Source organism: Schistocerca serialis, chromosome 2, assembly GCF_023864345.2.
Source record: "Schistocerca serialis cubense isolate TAMUIC-IGC-003099 chromosome 2, iqSchSeri2.2, whole genome shotgun sequence".
NCBI lineage: Eukaryota > Metazoa > Arthropoda > Insecta > Orthoptera > Acrididae > Schistocerca > Schistocerca serialis.
In genome coordinates this window covers 904,835,922-904,854,243 of record NC_064639.1, presented here as the reverse complement: position 1 = coordinate 904,854,243, position 18,322 = coordinate 904,835,922, and the positions used below count along the sequence as shown (strand labels likewise).

At 45.8% G+C, this 18,322-nt stretch overlaps 1 protein-coding gene and 1 non-coding gene across 4 annotated transcripts in view; both read left to right on the top strand.

Annotated features, from left to right (window-relative positions):
• Positions 1-18,322, top strand: part of LOC126458256 (ubiquitin carboxyl-terminal hydrolase 31) — a 359,092-nt gene that overhangs the window by 177,637 nt on the left and 163,133 nt on the right. The window lies entirely within an intron of this gene.
• Positions 920-992, top strand: Trnas-acu (transfer RNA serine (anticodon ACU)). The gene has a single exon. It is a non-coding gene; the product is annotated as a tRNA-Ser (tRNA).

The following is an 18,322-nucleotide window of genomic DNA, read 5'->3' as shown; positions in this document are numbered from 1 at the left end:
ACAATGAAATATACTAACAAGTCATAGTCAAAATAAATTAGAAAATCAATTACGTACACAAAACTAAGCACAAAATTAGATCTGATGTTATATTCTTCAAAACTGAGGGCCAGCGTTTCTCTTTTATGGAAATGCTGATTATACTCACGTATGTTAATAGTAAGTACTCAGAATTGAAAAAGGGAATTTAAGGAAGCAGACGGCAAAACAAGAGGGGAAGTAAAAATATCCCAGCTTGTTTCGTAGCAAAGTCATCGACGAAATTGGGAAAAACTACCCGAAAAAGCCGAATCATTCTTCAGTGTGACATTACCAGCTGTCACAAAGCACGTCACATATTGAATAATTTGACAGAGATAAACGTGGACTTGTTTCGCGGCCCGTGTTCACCTGATTTATAGCCTAAGAGTTGTTTTTGTTCCGTTTTTGCCAAACAAAAGATGCGCGAGCATCTACTTTCATCTCCATATTTTTTTTTTAGCTACCAGCATTAGAGTGAAAAAAAGCTTCCAAACTTGGTTCGAAAATATGGAAAACTGTGCATTGTATTCAGAAAATCCTGTTGGTAACAAATATGTGACAGGAAGAGAAACTTAAGTACCGAAAGTAATTGGTTGTTATTTGGTGCTTCGCTTGCACACAGCAACTGTACATCCTCTTCTCAGTGCCAAAGAGGGTTACGCATCGTCTACGGAAAAATAATATCAACCCAGATTAGCGAAAACTTACAATAGTTTTACGTACGAAACTTTATAATGCTTTAGTATGAAGATCGTGCGTGGCAATACTACTCCGGACTTGACGAGAATCGTCGAGTAATTAGCAGGGACACTACATCAGTAGTGCGTGGTGCAAGTTCAAAATTTGGATCTGACGGGAGGCGGGCTAGGGTAGTCTGTGCAGCTGCGATGAGCACTGTGCTCGGATGGCGCAGTGGTCAGCGCACCTGTTTACTAAGCAAGAGACCCGGGTTCGAATCCCGGCCCGACACACATTTTCAAGCCGGGATATTCATTCAAATCAATGCCCACTGGCAGCTAATGTTTGTAATTCCTTTGCATCTTCAGTTTGAAGTACAGTGATCAGTTTTCAACTCCGGTCTAGTCCTGAACCGGGTGAATGATAACCAGGATCACTTGTAGAATGTCCGGCTGGGACCTTCTCGCGAGCGGTTGTAGACACCGTCCCGATGCTGTCCTGAGGTAGTGCTTAATACTGTGCGAATACTTTTAAACCGGTTAATGGTGAGTAGGGCGTGCATTCCGATATATCCGCGTTTGATGGTCGCGCATGTTGGAACTATTTGAGTGACGTATAGCGTAAGCAGGAAATCTATGTTGCCTATGGCGCCCTCTGTTGGAAGCACCTGAATACTAACAAACTCGGTGCTTGTATGTATGGCTGTGTGCCTATTTTTCGGAGTGCGCAGCAGTGTATAAATATTTGATCTCGAATACTTTGGGAAATAATAATACGGTTTGTATCATAAAAATAGCTGGCTTTCAGTCTCTTCGTAAAAATTTAATACTCGGCTCTCGTAGCCAACCGCGTGTGTGGCGACGGATGGGCCTGCAGAAGTGCGTGACTCCAGATGCAGTTGCGGAATGTCTGTCGAACTCTTACGAAATGCAGGATCTCGCTGTAAGCGAGAGAGGCGCAGTCTAGACAGTGGCGGTTGTGCCTGCTAGTGGGCGGGTCTCAGTCCGCCTTCCGTTCTAGTGGGTTGACCCGGGCGCGACTGGGCGCGCGCCGTGGGGCCGACCTCTCGGCACGTTTGAGGAACAGGGCAGGCCCAGGCAAGGGAGCCAGCCTCCATATTGGGAATCGATTACGAGCCCCCGCCTGCCCGAGGAGCAAACCGCCTGCGGAGGCGAAGGAGGCTGTGTCTCCGTGCGTGGCGTGAGTCACGGTGCGTGCCGCCTGCCGTAGCGGAAGGCAGCCACTCTACACTGTGTACACCCGGGCGGCGGCGCAGCCTCCATACACTGTCCGACGCAGCCCCTGCGCGTTAACCTGTGCCAACATCCTGTCTGCGAGCTGTGCAGCGGATTTATGACGTGCTCCATATATCACATCGCTGCACGTCGAGTGTTGGAGCTCTAGCAGACGTAAACTGGACAAGGCTCGATTCCTCATTAGGGCTGCCGCGCGGCAGCGCCGAGGTTGCCGTGAACACGCGTGCTGTATCGCGCCCCCTCGGTCGGAAAGCGACGGACTCAGTCGGCACTGCAGTAAAGCAGGTAATGAGCCGCAGGCTGCGCCCTGATGCCCGCACTAAAATGGCAACTCACTCAGCAGTGTCTTAACTTGCCGTTCCATTTACTGCGATGAAGTACTTGCCCAGGCGGTTGGAGACGACGCATGCTAAACAGGCAAGCGTAATGCTGGAGACATCAGCAATACCTGTCATGTAGTTACACGCTGAGTTTTTTTCAGCGCTACTCTGCTTGCGGACGTCTTCATTAATTAAATTAGTGTTGACGTCCAGAAGAGGAGTCTCGCGTGAAATTTAAAACCTTGGGCGTCATCTGTGGGTCCTTCAGAAAAAATGTAATAACAAGACACCTGGAAGTAGATATTGCCAACAAAGAAACTTAATTACGAGAAGGAATGTTAATCTTGAACGATTTCCTAATAGGAAAATAGGACAACTCTAGAAGTTAGTACTCCTGCACGGCATGGTGATTTTGAAAGCATTGTGGTAGATGTGGCATCACTTTACACTCCGTGTATATTCACGTCATCTCGCTTTGTACTTTGTGTTCTATGCAAACATTGCACACCCCTGTTGAATGTAATTGTTGGCATCGGATGTATGTGTTAGGGAAATGGGCCCAGTATTGAGCTTTGAGTCGAAGACGTGTTTCACCTAGTGAAGATTTTCCTCTCTTTTCGTACCCCAGTAACTGGACATTTTTTGAAAGTACCTCTGCTAGATTTATTTGGTAATTAACACCACAAGTTTCCTTTCTTTGACTGTGTGCTTTTTTGATGGATTATGCACGTGTTGAACAGAATCGCATCTGAAATAAATAGAAAAAGTTTTCGGTTCCTTTGAGGATTTTCCTCACGTGTGAAAACAGGCCAACCTTATCGTATTCGCGGATGCATTTGGGCTTCATTGTTTTTCTAAGTTTTTTGTCTATGTGTCTAGGTATCTCTCTACTTCGCGTCTCGTTGATATCAAAGACACGTCATTTTAATCTTTCCATCTCAGAGCCAACAAATTATTACGTCTCCATAAACATTCTTATGTTTTTGTCTATTTTTTAATGTTTTGCCTCTTGATGCGTAGTGCGCAGATAAATTGTATTTTTCTGGTGTAATTTTAAAAATAGTGTGGGGGAGGAATATCAGTTGTCAAGAAACACAGTATAGCCCTTATTCAGTGCGGATTTTGACAAGTCCATGACATTTGATATGTTATTATTCCGACCAATTTTACCCTGACCAGTATACATTTTGACAGTTTAACAATAACTTCCACTTCACACACACAGCTTATAAATACTTCATCCAGTTCTCGCTCTTTACGATGAATCAAATTGTTTAAATGCTAAACGTTCTTTATATTCAACTGAGGATTCGTCTATACTGACATTTTCATCCAATGTCTGTATTCCTTTAAATTTCTCATTCATGAGGTTGCTGATAGTTGTTACCTTTCGAAGCCGGTTGGCACTGTCGGCAGTTTGATTATTGCAAAAATGTAGGAATCTCGAAATTTCTTCAAATATTTTAAAAGGCATTACTTTTTCAAATTTTGACGTTTCTACTACTGGTCTTATAGACCAGTACCTTTAGATATTTAGTTCTCTGGGTTAGACCATCAAAATGTACAGTGCATAGTATGGCTTCATTTCGTCGAAGGTAATTCAGCCATCGCGTCATTGCGTTTGTAGAGCAAGTCCGTTAGTCCCATTCTTGTTTGGGACAATTCAAAATAAAAACTGCGATGTCCTTACGTCCGCATTTCCACTCTGGACGATTTGCCCACAAGACTTAAGCATCTCAACCAAGAGCACTAGAGACTTGCGGTTCTTCAGCCTTATGATGACCACAGAGCTAGTGTTCAGGACTAGTGATACAGCAGGTGTCTCTCCTGACAGTCGTCGGGTGCATTGTCTGTATTTTTCGTTAGTCATTTGCCGTTGCATTGTTGCAATTGGTAGCTGAAGTCAGCCGACACAAACATTGGCCATCAAGTCTTTCTTGCGACGCCCAGTGGCTGGAAAGTGTCGGTTTGTTTGCCGTTACAAACAAAATGAATTTTAAAGTGGAATTTTACGTACCCATTCGATAGCGCTGTTTCAGTTTAATCTGGTGCGACATTCGATTTAGCGATACGTAGTGAGATGGACAGTAGAACATGGAGAACTTGTCGCGTCTCATGCGCCCTGCCCGGGACCTGTGCTACCGCCATACCAGCGCTGCTATTCGTCTCTACCGGAGTACTGATTATTCGTGTTTTACTGTCTCGGCTAATTCACAGCAATACACCGAATATCGCACTAGACTAATTTGTGGTTTCTCTTTCGAGTGGACGTATAAAACTTCGCTTTAAAATTCATTTTGCATGTAAATGGAAACAAATAGACGCTTTCCATGGACACTGGGTGTCGCATGAACGCCATGACGAGCAGTTTTTACTTGGGCCGACTCCACCTGCATATTACAGTTGCATGTATTTCCCTTTTATAAAATTTGTAAATAACTGAGAGAGTGACATTATTTTAGAGTGTTGAAGATCGTGAATGTATTGTATGATGTTTATGGCATACCGAAAATGACTGATTCATGTGTAGAATTGATCTATAGTAAAGATATTGCAACGTCAGGCAAGGAAAAGCAAGGGAGAAGTATCTCTGTGCTCGGGCTTCGTCAAGTTGCCAAGCGAAAAGGTGCTGCAAGCTTTGTGTGGGAGCGCGCCAGGCCAGCGTAGGAGCTGCCGAACAGTTACCTAACCCGGCAGGGTGAAAAGGAGGAGGAAAGCGTAGGGTGAGCAATGTAACTGTGTCTGCGTGCGTTACGAGCAAACGCCACACTGGGCTCCGTTGTACGTAACCAAGCGGTTGCACTGGTACAGTGAGCAAAAATACGATACGACAGAGATGCCGTGCGAGAGTCTGATGTGCAAAGAGGCCGCAGAGTCTGTAATAAAATAAAACATCCAACTCTTTTTACCGCCTTTACAGAGAATACCCTGTAGTATTGTAAATGTTTTGATCCCTATTTATGTCGAATGTATGTATTATTTCAGATGTATAGGCCATGATTAATACTGTACATACTGCCTGGTACGGACTCCTTTGCCAAATCGTTAAATTTGAACCTTACTGCCACTATATGCGAAAAATATTTAACGAAAGAACTTAATGATTGTCAAACATCTAAAACAATGTTTTTTTTTCTTTCTGTGTGAGAAGTTTATTCAAGTTGCCACGGACCAAGTGGTAAGTAATGCGGACGGCAGATTTTCTAATCAGTTCTCTGACGAGAAGCCATATTTGTGATGTACCAAAACTAAGGGATTTGGTGGTCCGTTGGTAATTGGGCTACGCACGACTCTGACCAGAAAATGTGACTCGATATTATCTTGGGGTGGAGCCGTGCACGTCTGCTTTCATGCTCGTTAGTTAAGATAGCCGAAGTAACAGTTGCAGATTATGATACTCCAGTCAAACAACTGAAGCACTGACAAGTTAAAGGAAATTTTAATCAACCACAAATTGCAATTAATAATAATAAATAGCAGCAAAAGGTTATTATCTAACTCCGCCCGAACAGGCCTTGGAAGGTCCAACGGTACCGACCGGCCGCCGTGTCATCCCCAGCCCACAGACGTCACTGGATGCGGATACGGAGGGGCCTGTGGTTAGCACACTACACTCCCGGCCGTTTTGTCAGTTTACGAGACCGGAGCCGTTACTTCTCAATCAAGTAGCTCTTCAGTTGGCCTCACGAGGGCTGAGTGCACCCCGCTTGCCAACAGCCCTCGGCAGACCGGATGGTCACACACTTATCACGTCTCCACACCAAGTCCTCTCTTTATCGTGGCCCGACACGAAGTTCACCGTATTATATTTTCCCAAGAAGTTTTTCTACTCTCCACCACCTCTCGACACCAAGTGTTCATTTATCACCTCTCCCAAAAATCCCACGTAGCTATTAGAATGTCCCAGAGTCTCACCACTCGCGCCATTGAGAAACAATCGTTCCCCCATCAAACATCATGATTTACTAAAATCTATAAAATGGAGCAGCATTTGCATAATAGTGAAGCTACAGATTAGGTACGAGGCTTAAGTTAAAGAACATTGTCCCCTACTTTGTTGAGACGAAATATACGGCATTGTTCATATAAAAATATACAAGCAATTACGTAAACAAGATTTAGCGCATACACGCTTATGGCAAATAATAAAGAGTATTCGTTAAAATATGTGCAATATAAGCTCAACTGATGCGATTTTCACGCTCAGACTATTTACGGTACGAATTCTTACAGCAAGGTACAACGGTTTTAATTCTCGCCAAAAATAACTTTTAGTAATCATACAGAAACAGTTAATAAGGGTACGATGCTCTAACACATTTACATAATAAAAAGATATAAAACGCAATAATTCAAAAAATAAAATATGTATCAGTGAGTGACTTTTACATTCGTAGATAGAGTCGTCAAGTATCATCCAGTACTTCGTTTACAAAGATCGCACGAAGCGTTCATTAGTTACTAATGTGCAGTGACTATTGTAAGTATATTTATTGTGCTCAGCTAGCTTCTACAGTTCTATGATATTTATAAAATGAAAGTCTAAATCAATGCGCCTCAATGTCGTAAACACGCTGATATGTTTGCTACTGTCATACTATGAAGTATCGAATTATTGTAGAATTATGAAGTATTTCAATATGGCCATCTTTCCATACTGCAGCAAAAGCCGCCACTGTACCGGGCAAGCTCTTGCGGCTCGGGCTGAATGTCTGCCGCTTTCTCCCTACTAATGGCGAGAAACCCCTACTGCTCCATTCTCCGCGGGCTGTCCCGTCCTTTGTCGATGCACATAGGCCATCCGGGAAGTCGCGTGCAGCGCGACAGCGATCGCACTCTCTCGCACATTTTAAAACTTCTCTCTGGCCGTTTTCTCGAACATACACTTTACGTTACAAACTTTAAGAAACATTTTTCCCTAGGATAGTGCTTGAGACTGGAAAGTAGAATTTAATTTTTTGCAGAATTTAGTAGTTCGGAGAAATTAAGTTAGTTAATGATTGTGAATCTGTTTCCGACTTCATTTAACGTGCCATTTCTGTGTGAATTTATCAACGTTCTTATTGAGAGATGATCATTATATATCCAAAATTAATGTAGAAAGTATATTATCGAAAGGTTAAGGTTGGTTGATTTGGAGGAGGTGACAAAACAGCGAGGTCATCGGTCCCATCGGATTAGGGAAGGATTGGGAAGGAAGTCGGCCGTACCCTTTCAAAAGAACCATGCCGGCATTTGCGTGAAGCGATTTAGGGAAATCACGGAAAATCTACATCAGGATGGCCAGACGCGGGTTTGAACCGTCGTCCTCCCGAATGCGAGTGCAGAGTGCTAACCACTGCGCCACCTCGCTTGGTCCAAAGTTTTGTTGCTGCTTAAAGTGTTTAGGCTGAATTGTTTCATTTAAGTACTGAATGTTTCTTTTGTAAATGTTTCCATTTAACTTCATGAAAGTGAGAGTTGTTAAAAATAATGATGAATGCGGTCCTCAGTAACAATATGGTACACATTAGTACGCGTCCAAATTGGACTAGCGACTGTTCATGAAAATGCTATAACATACACGTGAGTCAAATTTTGCTGCCTATTTTAAATACTATAAGTTGGCACTCCTTTGCATTCTTAATTGTACTGAACTTTTAAATCACTATAATAACATAGTGACAGGGAATCGTGTTGAGAAATTAAATCCGATAACCAATCCATATGTAGATACCACTTCCACAATCAGAATTCCTTTAAACTTCATGAGAGTGCGGGCTCAGTTTTTCTTCACCCGCTCGAGCGGACATTGTCTATAACTAAAAACGTGGAAATTCATGCTGGAAGTAAAAGATCATACCAAACTTCAGTGGGCATTGATTGTCACTGGCTGTTTCAGTGTTGTCTGCATAGTAAAAATACGAAACACCGAATGTATTTTTGGAATTCTGTAATTTTTTATTAATTTAATGCAACGAGCGTATTCGTTTGTAAAACTTCGTATTGTATCGGGTTATTTACTAGTAAGGTGTCAGCCACTTGCCATAGTGGGCGAAACGTTAATCTCTGCGACAACGTGAATAGGCGGCCCCCTATCGGGAAATGTTTTGCAAAAGTCTAGAACAGACCTCGAATTTTCCGTGTAATCGCCGCTGATGTCCACACAGTTGGTCACCAGTCTCTCTCTCTCTCTCTCTCTCTCTCTCAGCCTTTCGGTTGTTCACTGGCCCTCTCTGCCAGTTCACCAGCGCCCTTTTGCGTCTCATCATCTCTGCAAAAGTATTTCCACCCGTCACTGTAAAATGTGCGGGCGAGGGTGCTTTTTATTGCACCATACATTTCAGTTTTTTTTCCTCCGCTCGTTCTGCGTGCGAAGCATGGGGAGATGAACTGCTTGTGCGCCCCTGCCCGAACTGCTGAATGCTGTTAGCCAGATTGTATTGTGCGAGCAGAACTACATCGAAGTGTAAGGAGGCCGAAGAAGATTGGTAGCTTCCTCGCAGACAGTCTGTTCGTGAAATATTGCCAGCAGATTGCGATAAATATACAGCGTATTTGTTTGCATGCTTAACATTCCTGTTTCACAGCATCTCCCCACGCTCTCTCGTCTGTCAGACTAGTCTGTAACCATTTTCCTCGCCCTCCTTTGCGTACGTTTCATATCCCCTGACGGTCCAACATGATCTTGGCCGCACAGTCTTATATTCAAGCGCACTAAGTGATCAGATGTATCCAAACATCTATTAGTGGACAATAATATGGGATGTATTCACCCTTCTCCTTAGTGAAGACTTGGACTATGCTGGGGACAGTTTCAATCAGGTGCCTGAATGCGATCTGAAGTTTCCCCGGCGTGTTTCCAATTTGAACAGTTCTCGGGTATCCGACCGGGTAGCGTCGTAATTTCTCCACAATATTTCGGCAGAAGTACACGCTGCCGTCTTCAGGTGGTTCCTGACGAATGCTGTGCTGTCCCTCTCGGCGCCATATATATATATATATATATATATATATATATATATATATATGCTGTTACAAAAAGGTACGGCCAAACTTTCAGGAAACATTCCTCACACACAAATAAAGAAAAGATGTTATGTGGAAATGTGTCCAAAAACGCTTAATTTCCATGTTCGAGCTCATTTTAGTTTCGTCAGTATGTACTGTACTTCCTCGATTCACCGCCAGTTGGCCCAGTTGAAGGAAGGTAATGTTGACTTCAGTGCTTGTGTTGACATGCGACTCATTGCTCTACAGTACTAGCATCAAACACATCAGTACGTAGCATCAACATGTTAGTGTTGATCACGAACGTGGTTTTGCAGTCAGTGCAATGTTTACAAATGCGGAGTTATCAGATGCCCATTTGATGTATGGATTAGCACGGGGCAATAGCCGTGGCGCGGTACGTTTGTATCGAGACAGATTTCCAGAACGAAGGCATCCCGACAGGAAGACGTTCGAAGCAATTGATCGGCGTCTTAGGGAGCACGGAACATTCCAGCCTATGACTCGCGACTGGAGAAGACCTAGAACGACGAGGACACCTGCATGGACGAGGCAATTCTTCGTGCAGTTGACGATAACCCTAATGTCAGCGTCAGAGAAGTTGCTGCTGTACAATGTAACGTTGACCACGTCACTGTATGGAGAGTGCTACGGGAGAACCAGTTGTTTCCGTACCATGTACAGCGTGTGCAGGCACTATCAGCAGCTGATTGGCCTCCACGGGTACACTTCTGCGAATGGTTCATTCAACAATGTGTCAATCCTCATTTCAGTGCAGATGTTCTCTTTAAAGATGAGGCTTCATTCCAACGTGATCAAATTGTAAATTTTCACGATCAACATGTGTGGGCTGACGAGAATCCGCACGCAATTGTGCAATCACGTCATCAACAAAGATTTTCTGGGAACGTTTGGGCTGGCATTGTTGGTGATGTCTTGATTGGGCCCCATGTTCTTCCACCTACGCCCAATGGAGCACGTTATCATGATTTCATACGGATACTCTACCTGTGCTGCTAGAACATGTGCCTTTACAAGTACGACACAACATGTGGTTCATGCACGATGGAGCTCCTGCACATTTCAGTCGAAGTGTTTGTACGCTTCTCAACAACAGATTCGGTGACCGATGGATTGGTAGAGGCGGACCAATTCCATGGCCTCCACGCTCTCCTGACCTCAACCCTCTTCACTTTCATTTATGGGGGCATTTGAAAGCTCTTGTCTACGCAACCCCGGTACCAAATGTAGAGACTCTTCGTGCTCGTATTGTGGACGGCTGTGATACAATACGCCATTCTCCAGGGCTGCATCAGGGACGGAGGGTGGATGCATGTATCCTCGCTAACGGAGGACATTTTGAACATTTCCTGTAACAAAGTGTTTGAAGTCAAGCTGGTACTTTCTGTTGCTGTGTGTTTCCATTCCATGATTAATGTGATTTGAAGAGAAGTAATAAAATGAGCTCTAACATGGAAAGTAAGCGTTTCCGGACACATGTCCACATAACATTTTTCTTTCTTTGTGTGTGAGGAATGTTTCCTGAAAGTTTGGCCGTACTTTTTTGTAACACCCTGTATATATCCACACTAGCCGTCACCCCCTCCACCGTTCCTCTCCTGGTGTCTTTGGTGTGGCCGGCGCGGCGGCTACTGAAGGTGGTGGGGGAAGCGGCGCCTGGGTCTGAACTGGGTTCTGCAGTCTCCCTGCTACCGCCGTCGGGGGCGGTCCTCGATCTCTGGGACCGCATCTCTCTCTCTCTCTCTCTCTCTCTCTCTCCAGGCTGAGTGCAGGGTTCCAAGTCTGACTAAGTTGAAGGCCGCTGTGTTTATTAATTACATCGTCCTGTAGTCGGATTTCGATGGCCTCCTTAGTAACGGAGTTCTAGAAGTAGGAGGTTGACAGAGTATTTTTGTTTTTTCATAGTCCATAGTATGGCCAGTCTTTATACAATGATCAGCCACGGCTGATTTAGTGGCCTGGCGTAATTCGGTATGGTGCTTATGTTCGCGGCACCTCTCTTCTACATGGCCATACTATGGACTACGAAAAAAACAAAAATACTCTTTCAACCTCCTACTTCTGGGACTGCGTTACTAAAGAGGCCATCGAAATCCGACTACAGGACGATGTAATTAATAAACACAGTGGCCTTCAACTTAGTCAGACTTGGAACCCTGCACTCAGCCTGGAGAGAGAGAGAGAGAGAGAGAGAGAGAGAGAGAGAGAGAGAGAGAGATGCGGTCCCAGAGATAGAGGACCGCCCCCGACGGCGGTAGCAGGGAGACTGCAGAACCCAGTTCAGACCCAAGCGCCGCTTCCCCCACCACCTTCAGTAGCCGCCGCGCCGGCCACACCAAAGACGCCAGGAGAGGAACGGTGGAGGGGGTGTCATAGTCACATATTTCTGTAGTCAATGCAAAGACACGCTTGAGTCGGAAGTAGAAGAGCGAAGCCACTGGTACTGGATGACTGCAATCGAGGGATCTGGAGTAATAAATCACGCTCGACTCTGTCGCAACCCGATTCGTGGTGGTTGTGGTGGTAGTGTCTTTCGTGGTGGTCCCCTTAAGTAACGCAGCATCTGTGAAGCAATGGTTTGTGGACAATAGTATTCCTGATATGGACTGGCCTGCCATGACTCCTGACCTGAACCAAAAGGAACACTTCTCGGGTGAGTTAGAATGTCGACTTCGCTCCAGTTCCCAGCGTCCAATATAGCTACCTTCCCTGATTTCGGCTCTTGAGGGAGTATGGGTTACCACTTTTCCACAGACATTCAGGCACCTTTTTTGAACAGTTCTCGGGTATCCGACAGGGCAGCGTCGTAATTTCTCCACAATATTTCGGCAGACGTACATGCTGCCATATTCAGGTGGTTCCTGACGAATGTTGTGCTGTCCCTCTCGGCGCCCTATATATATAGGCTTCGCTCTGTTGCTTCCGACTCTAGCGTGTCTTAGCATTGACTAGAGAAATATGTGACTATGGCGAGCTGTTCAACCGTTGTACCTCGTTCTTTTTAACTTCGCAAATTCATTGTGCTAACTGGATCATTGGAAGCACTTCGTAATTCTCCATTGATTCCTTCGGCCCATTTCATGCAATTTTTTACAACCACCCTCGGCAATACTGGACGGACGCTGTCCGTCACTACATGAGGTCTGGCTGGTCTTGGTTTAGCTATGCTTGTTCCTTCGTGTCTCCACTTCGCAGTAACATCAACAGCATTCGACTTGAGCAACTTTCAAAGCGTTGAAATGTCTCTGGTGGGTTTGTTACTAAAATGACATCCAATGACCGCCCACGTTCAAAGTCACTGCGCTCTCGTGGTGCACCTGTTCTGCTGTTACAGCTTCTCTACTGGCAACGCCATACTCCCGGTTTTGTTGTACACTACTGGCCATTAAAATTGCTACACCACGAAGATGACGTTCTACAGACACGAAATTTAACCGGCAGGAAGAAGATGCTGTGATATGCAAATCATTAGCTTTTCAGAGCATTCACACAAGGTTGGCGCCGGTGGCGACACCTACAACGTGCTGACATGAGGAAAGTTTCCAACAGATTTCTCATACACAAACAGCAGTTGACCGGCGTTGCCTGGTGAAACGTTGTTGTGATGCCTCGTGTAAGGATGAGAAATGCGTACCATCACGTTTCCGACTTTGATAAAGCTCGGGTTGTAGCCTATCGCGATTGCGGTTTATCGTATCGCGACATTGCTGCTCGCGTTGGTCGAGATCCAATGACTGTTAGCAGAATACGAAATCGGTGGGTTCAGGAGGGTAATACGGAACGCCGTGCTGGATTCCAACGGCCTCTTATCACTAGCAGTCGGGATGACAGGCATCTTATCCGCATGGCTGTAACGGATCGTGCAGCCACGTCTCGATCCCTGAGTCAACAGATGGGGACGTTTGCAAGACAACAACCATCTGCACGAACAGTTCGACGACGTTTGCAGCAGCATGGACTATCAGCACGGAGAACGTGGCTGCGGTTACCCTTGACGCTGCATCACAGACAGGAGCGTCTGCAATGGTGTACTCAACGACGAACCTGGGTGCGAGAATGGCAAAACGTCATTTTTTCCGATGAATCCAGGTTGTGTTTACAGCATCGCTCTGTTGCTTCCGACTCTAGCGTGTCTTAGCATTGACTAGAGAAATATGTGACTATGGCGAGCTGTTCAACCGTTGTACCTCGTTCTTTTTAACTTCGCAAATTCATTGTGCTAACTGGATCATTGGAAGCACTTCGTAATTCTCCATTGATTCCTTCGGCCCATTTCATGCAATTTTTTACAACCACCCTCGGCAATACTGGACGGACGCTGTCCGTCACTACATGAGGTCTGGCTGGTCTTGGTTTAGCTATGCTTGTTCCTTCGTGTCTCCACTTCGCAGTAACATCAACAGCATTCGACTTGAGCAACTTTCAAAGCGTTGAAATGTCTCTGGTGGGTTTGTTACTAAAATGACATCCAATGACCGCCCACGTTCAAAGTCACTGCGCTCTCGTGGTGCACCTGTTCTGCTGTTACAGCTTCTCTACTGGCAACGCCATACTCCCGGTTTTGTTGTACACTACTGGCCATTAAAATTGCTACACCACGAAGATGACGTTCTACAGACACGAAATTTAACCGGCAGGAAGAAGATGCTGTGATATGCAAATCATTAGCTTTTCAGAGCATTCACACAAGGTTGGCGCCGGTGGCGACACCTACAACGTGCTGACATGAGGAAAGTTTCCAACAGATTTCTCATACACAAACAGCAGTTGACCGGCGTTGCCTGGTGAAACGTTGTTGTGATGCCTCGTGTAAGGATGAGAAATGCGTACCATCACGTTTCCGACTTTGATAAAGCTCGGGTTGTAGCCTATCGCGATTGCGGTTTATCGTATCGCGACATTGCTGCTCGCGTTGGTCGAGATCCAATGACTGTTAGCAGAATACGAAATCGGTGGGTTCAGGAGGGTAATACGGAACGCCGTGCTGGATTCCAACGGCCTCTTATCACTAGCAGTCGGGATGACAGGCATCTTATCCGCATGGCTGTAACGGATCGTGCAGCCACGTCTCGATCCCTGAGTCAACAGATGGGGACGTTTGCAAGACAACAACCATCTGCACGAACAGTTCGACGACGTTTGCAGCAGCATGGACTATCAGCACGGAGAACGTGGCTGCGGTTACCCTTGACGCTGCATCACAGACAGGAGCGTCTGCAATGGTGTACTCAACGACGAACCTGGGTGCGAGAATGGCAAAACGTCATTTTTTCCGATGAATCCAGGTTGTGTTTACAGCATCTTGATGGTCGCATCCGTGTTTGGCGACATCGCGGTGAACGCACATTGGAAGCGTGTATTCGTCATCGCCATACTGGCGTATCACCCTGCGTGATGGAATGGGGTGCCATTGGTTACACGACTCGGTCACCTCTTGTTGGCATTGACGGCACTTTGAACAGTGGGCGTTACATTTCAGATGTGTTACAACCCGCGGCTCTACCCTTCATTCGATCCATTTCAGCAGTATAATGCACGACCGCATGTTGTAGGTCCTCTACGGGCCTCTCTGGATACAGAAAATGTTTGACTGCTGCCCTGCCCAGCACATTCTCCAGATCTGTCACCAATTGAAAACGTCTGGTCAATGGTGGCCGAGCAACTGGCTCGTCACAATACGCCAGTCAGTACTCTTGATGAACTGTGGTATCGTGTTGAAGCTGCATGGGCAGCTGTACCTGTACACGCCATCCAAGCTCTGTTTGACTCAATGCCCAGGCGTATCAAGGCTGTTATTACGGCTAGAGGCGGTTGTTCTGGGTACTGATTTCTCAGGATCTGTGCACCCAAACTGCGTGAAAATGTAATCACATGTCAGTTCTAGTATAGTATATCAATGAATACCCGTTTATCATCTGCATTTCTTCTTGGTGTAGCAATTTTAATGGCCAGTAGTGTAGTACTAGGACCGCCGCTCTTAAAATATGATGGTCAGTTTGGCATTACACAGAAGTGTCTGGGTATCTTTGGTCACATTGTGTACCTGCATGTGCCGGAGAAATGTTTCGTATGCCGTGTCTTTCGAAGCCGAAATCCAGTTTCCCCACAGCGTTAGCAAAGCGTTATCCATTCTCCAGTAAATAATTTACGAGGGATCTTGGTTGCATACTCACCATTCAGCGCCTTCTTGGCTTCTTGGTATTTACAAGAACGTGGAAAAGTGTAAAGCTGTAAAAAGTGGAACACCCAGGTGCAGTCATGATGTGTGTGTGTGTGTGTGTGTGTGTGTGTGTGTGTGTGTGTGTGTGTTGGATCTGTGCGACTCAGTGCTGTTTCTTTTACGCATTCTCCGTTATTTCGTACGAAGGAGTGAGAGGTGGCGAAAGGCGAATTTTACACGAAAAACCTTGGCCCCCTCACCATGCTGAATGGCAGTGAAATACTGCACCGTAACCAGCGCAACTCTGTAAGTTAGTGCAACTCTGTAGCTTAGTGCAAAGAAGGCGGTAGGAATGTTGCGACGATACCATGATCGTATCGTTCTGGAAATTGCTGCACCGAATGAGATTCTGTTTGCAAAGGGAAAGTCAGGAGCTGCTACAACACTCATTGAAGACTGGTTATGGTAACTAGCGCTTCGGATGCGTGCCTCTCTTGTGCTGTAGTAGGTCCCATTAGAGTGTAATGAGATGTCTTTCATACTGACATGTCGAGCAAAGAAAGACGTACAAATGGCGCACGTATCATATGGAGCTTATGTTCTGTCAGTGGTATCTTAATCGGAAAATTGTGAACTGCAGTCTGGTATTAAGTTCACAGCGACGAGCTTGCAGATCCAACTTGTAACACTTCATATCCCAGCCGATGGCTGTAAATTGCGTTATTTGTCGCCGGTGCTGTATGCTTACAACACAACGAGCGAAGTGGCGTGGTGGCTGAGGCGCTGCACTGGTATTCGTGAGGGGGCGACGTTCAGAACTCCGTCTAAACGGCCGGATTTAGGTTTTCCATGATTTCTCTAAATCACTTCCGGCAAGTGCCGGGACAGTTGATGGCGCCTTCGAGATATATCACGCCTTGTGATGACTTTCTCTCTACTGACCTACCCTTGAACCGAACATGAAATCTTAGCCGGCCGGCCGAGAGGTTCTAGGTGCTACAGTCTGGAACCGCGTGACCGCTATGGTCGCAGGTTCGAATCCTGCCTCGGGCATGGATGTGTGTGATGTCCTTAGGTTAGTTAGGTTTAAGTTCTAAGTTGTAGAGACTGATGACCTTAGAAGTTAAGACCCATAGTGCTCAGAGCCATTTGAACCATTTTAAATCCTAGCCCCTTTGCTTCCTTCATTATTATACGGCATATTCGCCTTTCTTCATGTTTGCAGTAAAATGCTAGTCGTTGGTTCGAACACCGGCGACTCTCAGTACTTCTGAAATATTATCACCATTTCCCCGTGGTTTCATTTCTCTGAGCTACGCGACCAGTCATCCTGACGAATGCTACCAGTTTATTTATCTCCGCGACCTTCCTTTAGGTCTCGTGACTTTATGTTCATTTTACGGCCATGACAATGTGCTGCATGGGGTACTGTCGCCTTTATGGCGATTGCACGGGCCGTTAATACCCGCGTTACTATGATGCGGTAAATAATTGCCCTTCTGCGTATCACGATGGTCATCTCGACGCTGCAGGTTCGGTTAATGTAATTACAGCGGCCGTTGTCGGCGTTTGATGGGACGCATGTTCTCGCCTGACCGGCAACTTGCCCAAATTGTCTGTGGCATATGGGTGCAGGCTGGGCGGTAACCATCAGCACTGCGGCGAGCCGCCGGCTAATTACTTTACGTCGGCGAGTGACGGCTGGGGGTGGGCGGATGGGGTGAAGGGGGGGGGGGGGGAGAGACGGAGGGAGGGTCAGCCGCGTGCCGGCGGCACAGGTGTCGCTACTGTCGCGGCCACGTGACGCGGCTTGACGCCATGGGACCAGGCTACTGTAATGTAGCAGAACGCTCTGCCCGCTACATAAAGTCCCCATTAAAGGACCTAACAACGGGGAAGGCGCCGAATGTCCGCGGGATAAATGGCCACTACTGACTCGCGCGAAGAGCTGTATGTCTACTAAAGCGGCGGTCCCTCCTTTCACATCATCGTGACATCAGGGACATTTAATCAGACTAGACGACGAACTGCACCTTCCTGCCTTAGCGTGCTCACCAAAGCGCCTCCACCAACTGCAATACGGCAGCTGCGAACTGTCACAGGAACGCAAAAGAAAGTACTTTCCGTTTCTGTGTCCACATTTGCCAGTTACATCGAATGTTGCAGACTTCTGGTGAAAAGGAAAATGCGCTGTTTCAAAACTACTGAAAATTTTTTTTTGGCAGTTCTGCTATATGATTTCAAAAGCCTAAGTCAGGCTGATCAGGAAACTGATTCTGTTTTGTTTCACTTGTGCTTCACTCTTACATTTTTTTGTCTGGCAGAAAACTGCAGGGAGATGTAGGAAATATCGATAAACCAAGTGGTGCTCTCCTCTTCTTCTTCTTCTTTTTCTTCTTCTTCTTCTTGCTCCTCCTCCTCCTCCTCCTCCTCTTTCTTCGTGATGGCGGTGGTGCTGATGTGGTCGTCAGTTCGTAGACTATGTTGATGCAGCTCTGCCCGCTAATCTATCCTGTGCAATTCCCTTCATGGCTGTATAACTACAGGAACTAACATTTGAACCTGGTTTAGGACAGAAGCATTAATCTCCCTCTACAATTTCTACCTCCTCCCTCACTCCCACCCTGCTTTCCTCCAATACTAAATTGATGATTCCGTGATGTCTCAGATGACGTCCTATAACCTGATCCCTTCTTCTAGTCACGTTTTGCCACAAATTTCTTTTCTCCCCATTCTATTCAGTACCTTCTTATTAGTTATCTGTCCACCTAATCTTCAGCATTCGTCTGTAACACCACATTCCAAAAGCTTCTGTTCTCTTCTTGTATGAATTGTTTATCGCCCACGTTTCACTTCCATACATGGCTACATTCTAT